At 45.6% G+C, this 13,831-nt stretch overlaps 1 protein-coding gene across 2 annotated transcripts in view; it reads left to right on the plus strand.

The window, feature by feature from the left end:
* Window positions 1-8,435: 8,435 nt before the first annotated feature.
* The window catches only part of GPD2 (glycerol-3-phosphate dehydrogenase 2), a 155,030-nt gene continuing 149,634 nt past the window's right edge, over window positions 8,436-13,831 (plus strand). The window contains exon 1 of one of the 2 annotated variants that reach the window (XM_041721819.1): window positions 8,436-8,564. The gene's annotated coding sequence lies outside the window, so the exon portion shown is untranslated. Of the gene's footprint in view, window positions 8,565-9,083; window positions 9,188-13,831 lie in introns of those variants that run through there. The other variant, XM_041721817.1, reaches the window with a different exon arrangement.

Raw genomic sequence — 13,831 nt, forward strand, 5'->3', positions numbered from 1 at the left:
TCTCATTCTAATATGGGACTTTCTACCACGGGGGTGAGCTCTGTTGTCTTTCTGATATGGGATTCTCTGCCGAGGTAAATTCTGAGCTCTGTTGTCTTTTTGATATGGGATTACCTGCCAAGGACATTGAGGACATTCTGCAGTTTTTCCCATAAAGTTCAGCTCTTATTCACAGGGGCCTAAGATGACTGTAGTTGTGCTAATGCTAAACTTTAGGTGGGATGGCCTTAATTTTTCTCGGCCTCCACACCAGGAAGCTTGCCGAGATATAATACCTCCTCGTATCAGGTATTCCAGTTGCTCAAGGTGCTCAACAAATATCCATTGACTAAAGTTACAAACACTAAATTAGAAAGCACCTGAAAGGAAATGGAAAGCAGGAAAAAATTCAACAGCACACGTTCCTGTACTATATGTGGTTTAGAGAAGCCTCATGCCCTTAGACAGGTAGGGCAGATTGCAGAGGCCCCTGGCTCTAGGGGATGGCTCTTTATTCGAACTGGATAGAAATGTACAGTTCCAGGGGAGAAATAAGAAGAAAGAATGAATTTAAAATTCTGTAGAACTCAAGGCTTTTGGTTACCCGGGTATCGCATTTTCATGAAGGGCCTTGGGGCAGGCTAGGCTTTTGGAAGCAGCAACTGAGACAGAATGAGTGACATTCAGGTTATTATTAGGGATACTTGTGAAAGAAGAATGCAGAAGTGAGACTGGGCACAGGGAGAAGTAGCATTGTTGATGTGAGCCCAACAGAGCCCCAGTCAGCCCCTCCCCGGCCCCTCCCACCTTCCTCCCTCAGCCAGGCCCCTGCCCTCCACCCAGGGAAGTTCTGGAGTGCCTGCAGCCCAATTGCCCAGCTGAGTCTTTATAGCCCTGCTTCACTCAGTCACAGGGTGAGCCTGTCCCAGGAAAGGAATGACCTTGAAAGAAGTAGTTCTCTGTAGTAGAGACAAATTCTGAAGAGGTTGGCCAAAGAAGCTTCCAGCATCTGGGATACTAAGTTCTACTTGAAGGAAGACCTGGGTGGTGTGGCAAAAATTTTGCTCTTATCTCTAAATGAAGTTATATGGACAGTTACTGAGTATTCCTTCTGCTGAGCATTAGATGGCTAATTGTAACATTCAAAGTATATACTGTAATCTTGTCTTAAAACTTGTTCTGGCATTTCTTTACTTACTAGAAAGCTCAGAAAATTACAAAATAAAATGGTCCAGGCATCTTTCAAATTTTAGAAGGCTCTGGTATTGGTTGGATGTACCACGGAGTAGAAAATTGAGTCCCTTTACATGTTTGTAAATTGCTTTGGCATCACGAATGGAAACTGCCCCGTGAAGACCAGTGGCATATTGAAGGGCTGGCTCCACGGGGACAGATTGGCATCAGTACCAAAGGGACATAAATGACAGAGGCTGTATTTGTCTCCTGTGGCTGCTATAACAAGTTACCATAAGCTTGTTGGTTTAAAACAAAGGAATAGATTTTCCCATCCTTCTGGAAGCCAGAAGTTCAAAGTCAATGTCCCCGGACTACAATCAGTGGTCAGTAGGGCCTCCCTTTCTCCAAAGGATCTAAGGAAGAACGGATTCCTTGCTTCTTCCAGCTTCTGGTGGCTGCCGGCGTTTCTTGGTTGTGTCTGCATTACTCCAGTATGTATCCAGGCTCTCCTAGTCTTTTACTCTTCTGTCTGTGCAAAACCTTCCTATTACTTCTCTCCTATAAGGATACTCCGGATTGTGTTTGTGATCCACCCTGATAATTCAGAATGTCTCTATCTCAAGATGCTTAATTAAATCTGGAACACCCTCCCCCTCCACCCCTCCCTACCCCCCCGCCCCTTCCCCTCCAGTCATAGGTTCCAGAGAGGCCACTATGTAGCCTACCACAGGACAGCTTTTACATCTTTGCTTTAGCTCCACGAGCCTGGGAACTATTTGTTTTTCTTCTGGCTGAAGAGCAAGCACATCAATTTTGTCTAGGGTGAGCATAATGATGGAGAGGCTAGAGTTTCACCCTGCAGCACTTTGAGACTCACCTTAGGAAGGCCATCCTTGTAAGAGCAGGACTTTGCTGTTTCAAAGCCATGAGAGAACCAGGTTGACAGTGAAGAACACATACTTGCGAAAAATTGGTCTTCCTTCACATTTGGCTACCAAAAAATATTTTTAGAACATGCATACTCTAAATTTACTAGAAAAAAAATTTTTTTAGAGGTCCTACCGCTAGTTTCTAGTTTCTTAATCACATGTCAGCTTTGTCTAAGTTCTTAGAAATCCAACCAGGGTTCAAAGTTAGTCAGAAAGGGAAGAGGATTATCTATTTATAGTGTGGTCTAGAGAATTTTAAAATAATTGACTTTCCATTAAATGGTCAAATTTCCCCTTGATGGAAGTTATGTTGAACCATTCTTTCCTGTTTTATGCCCCCTGGAAGAGCTATTTCAAAAAATAAACTTCAGTATGTAACCCAATGATAACAGAACAAAGATTCTCTACTTTCCTGTCATTCATTTTTCAGCTTTGTGTGATGGTTTTGCTGATAGAGGAGGAATGGAGATTCACTCTTGAGGCCAAGGCATTTGCGGAGGGAACAGCACCTGTTACTCTCTGGCTGGTAACCTTGTGTGTAAAGACCTTCCTCTTGGCTTGGCAGAAATTAGGTCACTGCCCACGTGTTTCAGGCTGCTGAATTAAGACACCACATGCTCATTTTAAAGCTAATCATGCACAGACACGAGCCCTGACCACTGCTCTTGTTCTATTATTGCTGTTTAGGTTTATTCCTTTTTTTTTTTTTAATTACATTATAACATTACAACCAGTGGTTGAGTTTATTCGAATCACTGCTGAGATTCAAGCCATTTCCAGGTTATGTAACAGGTATTCAGATGTGGAACTGAACAAATCTCTGGTTTCTCAGTCTGCTTACCCTTGGCTCAGCTGCCTCTCACTGAATCATCACCAGATTTACCCTGAAGAACCCAATATTCCATTTTGGTTCAGCTTCCACATCAGAACCTAATACTTATTCATGTTCTCTGCATGAGTTTCTTGGGACATTTCTGTTTACCCACAACCTTCCTGCAGCTATTAAATAGGAGGCTGTGTTCCAGAGTCAACATTATTCAATTTACATCATCAACATCAAGCTTGTTTTCAGCGGTGCTCTGTTCTAGGAACCCAGTGGATGCCTGCCTAAGGAAGGAGCTCACATTTCCTTCACCCTCAAGGCCTTTAAATCTAAGTAAGTTTCCTGGTGCCACTTTATATTGATGCTTTAAAAATTTATTTAAAAAATACTTTCCCAGATTCTTATAAAGCAGAAATAAAACTTAAAGTACCCATTTAAAAGTATATTTAGGATTTTTATTTCATCTTTTCAAGGATCATATATTCACCTCATTCTTGATCCTAACTCTTTGAGAATCACTGACATGGGAAGATTTTCCTGTAGGCTATTTTTAGAAGTCTCTAATTCTTCTTTTAAAAATTCAAATAACAACTAGGCAGAGGTCTACGAAATTGCAAAGCTTCATCATCACAGCTCTGGTCCTGTTTAAGGATTTGATTTAAGATTTTTGTGGCCAGAATTTTTTTTTTTAAGATTTTATGTATTTATTCATGAGAAACAGAGAGAGAGACAGAGAGAGAGAGAGACAGAGAGGGAGCCCAACGGGGACTCGATCCCAGGTCTCCAGGATCACGTCCTGGGCTGAAGGCAGATGCTCAACCTGGCGGCCCTGTGGCTGGCGCATTGTTCATCTTTTAGAAACTCTGTATCAGGTTTATGTCCTTTGTAAGTCGTAAACTTGTGGTCTTTGTTTAATATTTGGTTATCTTCTTAAGATAACTAAGAAGATTGTAACTATTGTAACAAGGCATAGGATTATAGGTACACCCAGTACTTCCCATATTATGTACAGGACACATAGTCCCCAATTTACAATGGTTTGACCTAATGATTTTTTTACGTTACTGTGGTGCAAAAGCGGTAAGCCTTCATTAGAAACCCTGCTTTGGATTTTGAATTTGGATTTTCCTCGGACCAGTGGCCTGTGTCGGGCCTTCCTGACGCCGGTGGGGCTCTGGGCTGCGCCACAGTCGTGCTTAGGCCCGGTCTTGGCCCATTCAGCTACCCTGTGTTTCTCCTTCAGTACAGTATTCAACGCATTACCTGAGATTTTTGACGTTTTATTGTAAAATGAGCTTTGCGTTGGATGATTCTGCCCAACTGTAGGCTAATGTGAGTGTTCCTAGCACGTCTGAGGTAGATTAGGCCAAGCTGTGTTTTGTGGGTTAGGCATATTACGTACATTTTCAACGTCTGATACTTGCCCACCTTTGATGAGTTTGAGACATCGCCCCACCATAAGTCGAGAGGATCTGTACTAAAATAAGGTAACTGAAGAAAAATGTGAGCATACACAGCCATCAGAGCTCAGAATAGAGGGGTCTGGCCCAATTTTATATTTATTTATTTATTTATTTATTTATTTATTTATTTATTTATTTTTAAAAAGATTTTATTCATTCATTAGAAACCCAGAGAGAGAGAGGCAGAGACACAGGCAGAGGGAGAAGCAGGCTCCCTGCAGGAAGTCTGATGCAGGACTCGATCCCAGGACTCCCGGATCAGGCCCTGAGCCAAAGGCAGATGCTCAACCGCTGAGCCACCCGGGCACCCCTTGGCCCAATTTTAGACCAAGAGTCAGAATCCCTCTGATTATACTCTTAGGGAAGGGAAATGAAATTGGTGATACTTTTGTTGACAACCTATATGTCAGGCCTTTTATATATATTATCCAACTCGATCCCGGGGTGGCCATTTGCTAGCTGTGTTATCTTGTGCATGTTACTTACCAATTGTGTGCTTCAATTTCCCCATTTTTGTGAAACAAGATAAAATCAAGAAGCAAAAAATCCAGAGTTATTTTGAGGATTAAAGATTGTATGGACCTTGTTAAGCCTAGGGCCTGGCACAGAGTGAACACTGTGTGAAGGTGCCCTATTATGCAAAGTTCTCAGAGACTAGAGAACTTAGGTTAAAGAACTTAGAAGAGGGTGCACTTGAAGCCCATCCACTGTTCTCTATACCAAGTAGTTTCTCATTTTAATCTTGGTGCTACGTTTGGCTAATCCTGTAACCTTAGGTAAGTTACTTAATACTACAGGGCCTTGGTTTCATCCTTTGTAAAACAAAAAAAGTGTGGGAGTTGATAACATTTATGGACCCTTTCAATCCTTATATCCCATAAATATTATTATGAACATTGGTGACCAGTGAACACTTGGGGAAAATTTATTTCTCTCTAGAAACGGGCAGGGACTAAAACAGTTGACCCTTGGCATATGGTAAATGGTCACGAAAGGTGCATGGTAGTATCATCAATGGAAGGTTCCCCCATGTTGTTGGGGAAAGTTCACCATCAGCAGTGGTGTTTAACACGTCCTAGCAGCAGGTAGGCTACTCTCCAGGCTTGGGAAAGGAACAACTTGCTTATTTTGTTATACTAATATATGGGAAATAATCTAAATTCATCTGATAACACTACAAATGCAAGATAAATTAATGGTGGGCAAATTCAGGCTTTGGTAAGACAGGAATGATTGAAGAAGGGACAGCTTTTCAGATTTTGGTAGCCGTATGAGACTGAAAACCCATGGCAGTCCTGAAGTTTTCTTAGGCACACAAGAAAAGAGGTGACACCAAAGTTATTTGACACCCTCAATCTGAAAGACGGTAAACATTATTTCATTCCAAATGCTGAGTCATGCTTATGATGACAAGGAGAAACACTCAAGACTCTAACTTTCCTGAGATACTGGTCTTTAGTAGATGCTTTCTGCTGAAATAAATACTTTGTGTTTTTAAATTGCTATGGTAAGTGCTTCCCCTCCTACACCCTAAGTTTTTCCCTTTTTAGCCTTCAGCCTGTTTATTTCATTTTGTTTTAATTCCATGAGGAAAAAGAAGCTGTAGCAAGTGTATGTGTGTAGGCAAGACTTTTTAAAACATGTATATTGTTTGTGGATTTAATGTAATATTTAATCTGAAGAATATTCCTAAATTAATGACTATCCCCCTTTTGCCCCAAATTATCTTAATAGTAAAAAGAAATTGCTTAGTAAAAAAGAAATCGCTTAAGCATATAGGAAGTTATACTCCTGTTAGATGGCCTAATCAGCAACCAAACTTCCAGTGGAATTCCAAGACAAAGGAACAGAAATAGGCAGGGAGCTACTTTAGTTTTAGGGTGTTATGTACAAGGCTAAAAGGAACAATTTATTTTAATATTGTATTCCTTCTAGAACGTATTGATGGAATAAGTAGGGAATAATTTTTGGTTTTGTAAGTTTCTGTGGGTTTTACATGTATATATATTTAAAGATTTTATTTGTTTTCATGAGAGACAGAGAGAGAGGCAGAGACCGAGGCAGAGGGAGAAGCAGGTTCCCGGGAAGAAGCCCCACACTGGACTCGATCCCAGGACCCCAGGGTCACCCCCTGAGCCAAAGGCAGACACTCAACCACGGAGCCATGCAAGTGTCCCAGTTTCTGTGGGTTTTAAAGAAGAAACTTACTCCTGCATTTTGAAATTATCTAGTGCTTATCTTTCAAACTTCACAATTTTTTTTTTTACCACTTTGATCTTGAACAAGTGGATGCCTAATTTAAGCTTATACTGAATAGTGACAAATTATCGTGTTTAATGCAGTAATTGGAAGTAACTTTTATAACAATTTTCTCTTTTTATTTTTTAAAATATTTTATTTATTTATTCCTGAGAGACACAGAGAGAGGCAGAGACGCAGGCAGAGGGAGAAGCACACCCCTGAAGAGAGAATCCAACCCTGGACTCACTGAGCCACCCAGGCGTCCCAACAATTTTCTATTTTTAAGTTATTTTTCAAGGGTGTAGTTGAGATTACATATGTGTACAGAGGATGGGGAAGTGGAGACAGGTGGCTTAGAGAAAGAAGACCCAGAGTACAGGGTAGGCTCATCATGGTAAGTTTCTTCTCTCCTCCCCTAAGCCCTTTCATACATACCTTTTCCTTTGATGTCTTTCCTGAATTCCACCAGATGTCTAGTGTCCTTCTGCTTTGGGCCCCAGTTTTGGAAAATGAAATCATGTGTGACGCTCCTGACTTTTCTCAGCTCCTCAAACTCCTCTATCTTCTCCCATGTTCTGTTCCATCAAGGCCTGACTTGGGTTTAGACCATTATGGACGGTCATGGGTTTTTGAGAACTGAATCCCTACTGGCTTGTTAGCTATCAAGGTAACCAGGATTTGTGGGTAAGAGAAACAGTAGACATAATAGGTTCCGGAACAAATTGTTCACCTAAACGTTGGATTCAAATCAATAAATAGTTGTGAAACATCTATTATGTTATAGGCACTGTGCTAGGCCCTGGAGTAGAAAAGTTAATAGGTAGTCTCCATTTTCCAAGACCTCTGGAGAATTAGTGGGAAGGACAGACAGGACTAGCACCTCAATTCAACCAGAGGATCCCTCTTCTGTGTAAAATGTTGTGCTTCTATATAAATGTTTGGGATTTGAAAAACTGTGAAAGCATTGGTTTATGACAGGGATTCTCATTAGAATCACCCGAGGCAGCTTATAAACCGTTCAGGAGCTTTAGTGTGCAAGGGAATCCCTGGAAGGGCTTGTTACATCAGAGCCCGGCACCAACCCAACCCGAGTTAGGAACCAAGTAGTTGGGAGTGGAGCTGAGAACTTGGATTTCTGAGTTCTTAGGTGATGCGGGGCTGCTGGCTCCCTTGGCTGCCCTTCCAGAGCCCCTTTTAAAATGTAAGGATAAAAAAAAAAAAAAAAAAGTAAGGATTTCCATGTTCCATTTGCAGTGATTCAGTTGGTGTGGGAGTGGGGACCTGGGACAGATCATTTTAATGCCCTCCTTCCCATTCTAAGATGTACCCAAGTTTGAGAGCCACTGGATTGTCCACTGGATAGACTGGTTTCCCGAAGTTATGAATTTGGGACCCAGTGAATCTGCGCCCTCCTTTACGTCCATTACAATGGCTCTGCTGCATTTAAAGGACTGAGTAAGCGACTTCATCAGTAATTGGCTGACAAGAACCCACCATTACGATCCACTGCGATTTGGGTTCAAACTAATTCGGGTGCCTTCCCTTTGGAAAGGCCTTATTTTGCAAATAAGGTTTTGCAGAACTCCCAGAGGTTGTGGGCAGAAAGGTCTTGGAGAAATGGGGTCCGTTTGAACCCCATCCGCGCCCTCCCTGGGTGCACCTGGGCTTGCCTAGACACTTGCGGTTCCCGGTGAGCTGGGCATGCTCAGTGGGCAGGGGCGGCTTTAGGGGCGCATCTGCGAGGCCGGCCCCCACCTGGGTGAGGCTGGGCCGCGGCCGGCGCGGGCCTCCCACCTCCGGGCGCTCGGGCGGGGCCTCCGGGCGGCTCCCCCGGCAGGTCGCGGCCGCGCAGGTCCCCGGGGCCCCCCATGGGCTCGCGGCGTTTCTAGGCCCAGGGAGGCCCCCCGTGCTGACGGGGGAAGCCACGTGCGGGGGCGGGCGACGCGACCTCAGGTGAGCCGGCCCGCCCGCGTGCAGGAGGCCGAGCGGCTCCGCAATCCCGGGCGGGGGAGGCCGCGGGGGGAGGGGAGGGGGGCCGCGGGGGGCGGGGAGGGGAGGTCGCGGGGGGGAAGGGAGGCCGCGGGGGGCGGGGAGGGGGGCCGCGGGGGGCGGGGAGGGGAGGTCGCGGGGGGGAAGGGAGGCCGCGGGGGGCGGGGAGGGGAGGTCGCGGGGGGGAAGGGAGGCCGCGGGGGGCGGGGAGGGGGGCCGCGGCGGGCAAGAGGCCGGCCGGGGGGTGGGCGGCGGGGGGAGGGGCGAGGAGGGGCGAGGAGGGCGGGGGCGAGCCGAGCCGTCCGCCGTGGTCCCGGGCGGGGGCTGTCGGGCCTGGGCTGCGGGGGGCGGGGGGCGGCGGGGACCCGGGGCCGCCGGGCGCCGGCGACGCCGCAGGCCGGGCCCCGCCTCCGCTTCCGCGTCCCGCGGGCCGGGCGGGGTCAGGGCGGGGTCCGGGCGGGGCGGGGGCGGCGGGGGCGGGCGGGAGGGACGGCGGCGCGCGGGCCGCGGGCCAGGGAGCGGAGACTCCGCCCCGCCGGAGGGACGGAGCGCGCCGCGGAGCCCTAGCGCCGGAGGAGCGAGCTGAGGTGTGTGCTTCCTGGGGCCCGGCCGGGGTCGCGGCGGGCGCCCCTGGTGCCCCGGGGCGGGGTGGCGGCGGGCGGCCGCCGAGGAGGGCTCGGCCGCGGGCTCCAGCCCCCTGCAGCCGGGGGGGGGGGCGGGGGGCGCAGCTGATTGAAAGTTTGCGGCAAAGTCTGGGCTCGTGCCTGCGGCTCGTCCGCGGGGCGAGGAGGGCCCCCGAGGAGCACCGCCGCGGCTGCAGTGGGACGGCCCCGGGGGACCGAGGTGTTCGCGGGGGAGCCCGGGGCGGCCCCCCGCCGCCCGCTGCGGAGCCCGGGGCACTGCCTTCGGGACGCCGCCCTGGGGCCGCTGAGGGCGCCGGCGAGGTGTAGCCGCGGGACTCGAACTCTTCCCTGGACAGGTGGGGGAAGGGAGGCGCTCGCCCCGAGCGGGCTTCGAACAGCTTCCAGCCCTGCCGACGGTCTGCGCTTCTTCCTGGGCTGCTCGGGGCCAGGCTCGGCCGGCGCAGGGCCCTCGGCTGGGGGAGCTCTGGGGTGCGGGTGTGCAAAGACCCGTGCTCCTCATAAGGCTGCGTCAGGTTCCAGCGCTCCCTTCGTTGGTGAAATTCGACTTTTCAAGTAAAGCAGCATTATCTTCGTAAAAGATAAAAGATGGGATTTCAGGTTTGACAGACAGCAGAGGTGGAGCTGTCCGTTCTGACACAGTCACTTTGCAAGGAGATTCTGAGCTGCACGAAAGCTCTACTTTTTCTCTCGCTCTGATTTTCTTTTTCTTTTAGAGAAGGAGCGAGAGGACATGGGCGGGGCGGACGGAGAGGGAAAGAGAATCTTAAGCAGCCTCCAGGCCCGGCCCTGAGCCAGACTCGGGGCTCACAGTCACAACCCTGAGGTGACCCGAGCCAGACGCATAGCCCTCTGAGCCACCCGGGTGCCCCCCTCTCTCTAATTTATTAAAAGATGTGTTGGGGGCTCAGTGATTGACCAGAGGCCTGCAGTTACCAATTGTCATGGGTTTTACCCCTCCCCCTTTAGTTCTAATCTAATCTCATAAAAGTTATTTAAAAAGATTTGACTCTCAATGTAAGTAAACCACACTGGCAAACTATTATGACTCTGAAACGGTTCTTTCTGTTGGGTTGTTTTCTGTCTTTCAGCACTAGAATGTAAATTCCGTGAGAAGGGTTGGTCTGCTTCACCCGTATTTCTATTTCTTATGCTAAGAGTGGTGACAAGCTTGTAGTAAGTGCTCAATAAACATTTTCTCAGTGAATGACTGAACTGTGGGACAAACTCCAGCTGAGTGTAGTCAGGGGAAGAGAATAAGATAACACTTTGGCCTTAAGTAACCTATTCAAACTCACTGAACCTCAGTTGTCTCATTAGCAAAATACAGGTAATGATGTATGATACAGCACATGTAAAATTGCTAGTGATGTACCTGCTAGGTAGTAGACTTCAAAATACTAACTTCCTTCCTTGTCTATTTTTCTTTTTATATTAAAAACGGAAAGATTTGGGCAAAGAATAGATGATTTAGCTCCTACAGGTTGTGCATGAATTATCCAGGCATGATCTCCTTTATTTTGGTGCATGTGATTGAGGGGGAAGGTGGTTAGTGACAAGCCCTTATTACAGATGGAAACCATTTCCAGATAAGTATCCAATTTCTCCTTTTTTTTTTCTTTTTTTTTTTTTAAGATTTATTTATTTATTTGAGAGAGAGAGTGTGCACACGTGCATGCGTGCAGGAGTAGGAGGGGCATTGGGTCAGAGAATCCCAAGCAGACCATGCTGAGTGCAGAGCACTATGTGGGGCTCCATCTCATGACCCTGAGATCATGACCTGATCCAAAACCAAGAGTCAGATGCTTAATCAGCTATGCCACCCAGGCACCTAAAAACAATTTTTTTAAAAGACTTTATTTATTCATCAGATCGAGCTCCACATTGGGTTCCACACTCAGGAGTCTGCTTGAAATTCTTTCTCTCCCTCCTTGTACTCTCTCTCCTTCTCTCAAATAAATAAACAAACCTTTAAAAAACAAAAGAAAACACATTCAACCCTGAACAATATGGGTTTGAATTCTGAGGGTCCACTTATATGTAGGGTTTTTTCTTTTCTTTTTTCTTTTTTTTTAAAGATTTTATTTCTTTGAGAGGGTGTGAGCCAGAGAGAGAACACAGGCATGAGGAATGGTACAGGCAGAGGGAAAGCAGGCTCCCCATGGAGGAGGGAGCCTGTTGTGTGGGGCTCTATCCTAGGACCTTGGGATCACGACCTGAGCCTAAGGCAGACACTTAACCTACTGGACCACCCAGGTCCAAACTCTCCTGTGGAGTGTTTTCAATAAATATAGTTCAGCACTGTAAATGTATTTTCCCTTCCTTATGATTTTCTTTTTATTTTAATTTTTAAAATTTATTTGACAGAGAGAGCTCAAGCACAAGCAGGGGGAGCGGCAAGGAGAGGGAGAAGCAGACTGCCCGCTGAGCAGAGCCTGATGGCAGTCGATCCCAGGACTCTGGGATCCTGACCTCACCTGAATGCAGCCGCTTAACTGACTGAGCCACCCAGGCGCCCCTTATGATTTTCTTTCTTTTTTTTTTTTCCTTATGATTTTCTTAATAACATTTTCTATTCTCTAGATTATAGATTACTTTATTATAATATAGTATATAATACATATAACATGTGATATATGTGTTAATCAGCTCTTTATGTTATCAGTAAAGCTTCTGGTCAACAGTAGGCTATTAGTAATTAAGTTTTTGGGGAATCAAAAATTATATGTGGATTTTCAGCTCTGCAGGGGTTCAGCACTCCAGCCCCTGTGTTGTTCAAAGGTCAAATGTATATTTAACACTTGGCTTCTTGAATGAAGTTTTCTCTAGGCTTGTGTAAGCATTACATAGTAGCAAGTGCTAGAAAAAGAGAAAGTATGGTTGTCTTGCTTTTGAGAGAGTTGGGAGTTTATCTGACAAGGTAATACAATTAGGGACTAGCATAAGATCTTGCGTAATCATATAGCCATTGGTAGAATATTGGCTTTAACTGTGTGGATATGCCGGGGAGATGTTAATTTGGGCTCGAGTGGTTGAGACAGTTTGTGGTGAAAAAACACAAAGCTATAGTTTCTGGAGGATCACAGCAAGAGGAGGTCATCATTGTATCAAAAATGTTTGCTGTTTTGTATTTCAGTGCATTAAAAAGCCAGCACAATCCTATGCTTTCAAAAATGAACTTTCTGTGGAAATGTATTAAAAACTTAAGTAAAATTCTGTATATGCGCTAAGTATTACTTTTCACTGCATCTCTGAAGTTTTAAAGCTCAGGATTGGAGTTAGAAATTGTAACGCTCCATTTTTGACGCTTTTTACACACTTCTGTAAAAATGTATCTATCACGTGGCCTGTTACTTTATCCAGTTGTGTGTAGTGGGATGTATTTTTCATCTGATGTTTCTGGGGAAAATTACTAGTAATTATGTGTGGGACCCCCACACCTGGCTGATTTTAGGATTGTTATTTTTGGAGATAGGGAAGGAGTAAGTGGAACTATCTGAGAAGATTATTGATGTGTTTCTAGATGCTCATCCAAATACTCAGATGATTCCATCAGGACTTAACACCTTAAGATAAGAAACCATAGGGGTTGTGTTGCAGAGGATAAAGCTGCTAATGAAGGGCATGTTCTACATTTCCTTGTTGAGGTGATGGGGGAGAGAAATGGGGAGGGAGAGATGATCAGATTCAACTTCAATGAGAAAGACTAGGGCTAGGTGGCTGTAAGCCAAGACATCTAGCAACTTCAGAGAAGATCTCTTCCTGTAGTATCTGACCAGGGATTGATCTCAGGAAGTTTTAAGGAAAAGGAAATGTAGGGGCTGATGGTTTGCATGCCTCAGGATGTTTAGGTACTGAGTGTGGTCAGAGTTTGTCCAGAACTCTAATTTTGTGTTCTGACATGATTGTGACCATGGGTTTTTTTTGTTTTTGTTTTTCTTGTTTTCCAGGATTTTCAAATTTTGTTGGAGGTTTTTCCTTTTTTTTTTTTTTTTTTAAATTTTTATTTTTATTTATGATAGTCACAGAGAGAGAGAGAGAGAGGCAGAGACACAGGCAGAGGGAGGAGCAGGCTCCATGCACCGGGAGCCCGACGTGGGATTCGATCCCGGGTCTCCAGGATCGCGCCCTGGGCCAAAGGCAGGCGCTAAACCGCTGCGCCACCCAGGGATCCCTGTTGGAGGTTTTTATAGGATCTTTGTGTTAAACATTTCTTCCTGGGTTGTATCTGTGCTCTTCTTTTCCATTTTTTAGTTGACATTTTTATGTTGGTTCTCTCAAAATCAGAGTTCTGATTTATGCAGCAGATAAGACACGGTTTCTGATTTTAATTAGGTCAAGCTGTGGTTTTTGTTGGTTCACTAAAATTAGTGAGAAAAAAACTAATAGAAAATATTTCCCTCCTAACTAAAAATTTATTGTGACATATGTATTAACAAAATTTTAAAACATTACTTGGGAATATTAAAATTTTTTTTTCTGGCAGAATTGTTACTGATTTACTTAATTTTTTAATAGTGAGATCTGGGCACCTGGTGGCTCGGTCAGTAAGCATCCAGCTTTGGTTTTGGCTCAGGTGATCTGGTGATC

Source organism: Vulpes lagopus, chromosome 11 (genome assembly GCF_018345385.1).
Source record: "Vulpes lagopus strain Blue_001 chromosome 11, ASM1834538v1, whole genome shotgun sequence".
Classification (NCBI taxonomy): domain Eukaryota; kingdom Metazoa; phylum Chordata; class Mammalia; order Carnivora; family Canidae; genus Vulpes; species Vulpes lagopus.